This window comes from Pteropus vampyrus, unplaced genomic scaffold (genome assembly GCF_000151845.1).
Source record: "Pteropus vampyrus isolate Shadow unplaced genomic scaffold, Pvam_2.0 Scaffold16, whole genome shotgun sequence".
NCBI classification, from domain to species: Eukaryota; Metazoa; Chordata; class Mammalia; order Chiroptera; family Pteropodidae; genus Pteropus; species Pteropus vampyrus.
The window spans coordinates 8,913,542-8,915,731 of NW_011888797.1; the positions used below are offsets into that span (position 1 = coordinate 8,913,542).

Genomic DNA, 2,190 nt, shown 5'->3' on the forward strand with positions numbered 1-2,190 from the left:
CTGGTTTCAAGGGATGTGAGTATTAAGGCTGGAGAGGAATTTGAGACAGGATAAGAGAGGCCGTGACTTTCTATGGTAAAGGTTTTGCTCTTTGTGGTGCAGGCCACATGGAGCTATTAAAATTTCATTAACTAGAGCATAATCTCATCTTTGCAGTGCTTTATCCTGATAGCTAGTGGGGAATAGACTCAGAAGCGGAGAGGGGGACCTGAAGGACAAGAATGAGTTAGGACACTGTTGTTAACAGCCCAACGAAGGATGAGGGCATCTATTGTGGAGCATCTTTCTTTTCAATTTGTATATGTTCTTTATGGATTTGTTTTACATTTCTCACAACACACACACACACACACACACACACACACACACACACACACACACACATGAACACACACACGAGAGTTAGCTCCTCAAAAGCAGGAACACAGAGTATCACTGCCTCACTGTAGTAGATTTATTATTCATCTTTCAGAATAGAGTCCTCCATTCTTTTGTGGACCTACTCCTGCCCCATTCCTCATTCTGCCAAGAACAATCCATCACAAAACTGACTGAGCTAATGACCCCAAGCCAGCCAATCAAAGTTCTTCCTTGGGATTTTTTCCTCCATAGAACTAGTGTGGGAAAGCTCTCTTTCCTCTCTGGCCAGGAGACAGACTATAAAGACATAAGTCTGTGGCCAAGGGGACTGCCAGCCTGAGAGAGCGCTAAAAGGGAGGGATCTAAGCCCCTGGCCTCAGTTGTCTAGAGGGCCAGCTTCTCTCTGGCTCTGAGTGTTTTTTTACATGAGCCATAAATTTATTCTTGTCTCTTAAGGTAGTTTTAATTAGGTCCCATCAATCTCAGTCAGAAGGGCCCTGACTAATGTGTGTACCCATCACTGCATCCTGTCAGACTTAGCTCAAAGAAACTGCTCCCATCACATCTGGAAAGGGCCAAGCATGGAAAAATGGTTGGAAAAGGAAAAGGTCCAAATCGAGCCACAACTGGATGGGCCACCACTGGCTACTGCCATGCAGTGAGCAGTGTGACTTGGGTCAGGTGGACCAGAGAACAGCCCCAGCCCAAGAAGCGGCCAGTCTTCACATATCTCAGATGCCACCCTCAACTCATCACAGGACAAGGCATCCTACTCACAAAGCCTACTGCGATCAAGTTCCTCTCCATCTCAGGCTACCGAGAAAATCCTCTTTCTTCTCTTTCCAAGTTTCAGAAACAAAAGAATCATAACAGGATATTCAATAGAGAATATTTTCCCACCGAGCCTCAGAGGAAGGCTTTGCATCCATTCTAGGAGCTATGACTTCCTGGCTCCCACCATCCCTCCACTTCTGACTGAGCCACCCTCCAGGGTACATCTCATCAGAGAAGCCTTCCCTGATCACTATTTTAAAGAACAACCCTTCCCACTTCCACTCCCTCCTGGCTTTTTTCTCTGCCTTTGATCATCACCTCACATGGTATGTCTGTTTATTTCTTTTCTGCCCTCAAGCCCAACTAGAATGGAAGCTCCAGAAAGTCAAATACTCAATTTTGTTCACTACCCTATTCTCAACACCTAGGACAGTGCCCAACGCACGTTTTCCATAAATATTTGTTAAATGAATGAATGAGGGTACATGCAGCGACACAAGCCCGGGAGCAACTCAGCAGAGAGCAGACTGAGGAGTGAGTGACTTTCAGGTCTACAAGGGGTTAAGATGAGTGATAACTTGATATGTCCATCCTCAGGGGGGATAAAAGAAAGACTGGGACAAATGGGACTCATGAGGCATTCAGGTCAAAACTAGTGGCACAGTTGGGTAGATAGCTATCGCTTTTGCCCACCTAGCACCCATTCTCCTTGCTGACAATAACCCCTGATTTTCCTTGAGTCTACCTTACTTTGGGGAAAGAACATGTGACCTGATTTAGCCAGTCAGCATAGCCCACACCCTTGTTCACAGTGACTGCTTTCCATTTGGACACCTGATCCAATTCACCAACAGGAATAATACCATGACGTCTACCAAAACGAGTGGGAAAAACACACTTCCTCTCCAGGGACACTGCTAGTAGTAAAGACGATAAAGCCTGGAGCTGTTGGAATCACCATCTGGAACCTGAGAACAAAGCCAACTCAGAGGAAAGCACCCTAGAGAGATGTCAAGAGACCTGAGCCCCTCCCGGGATCCAGCCATACCTGATGGT

General features: G+C 46.2%; 1 protein-coding gene across 1 annotated transcript in view; it reads left to right on the forward strand.

The window, feature by feature from the left end:
- The window catches only part of HMGXB4 (HMG-box containing 4), a 31,006-nt gene that overhangs the window by 233 nt on the left and 28,583 nt on the right, over positions 1-2,190 (forward strand). The window lies entirely within an intron of this gene.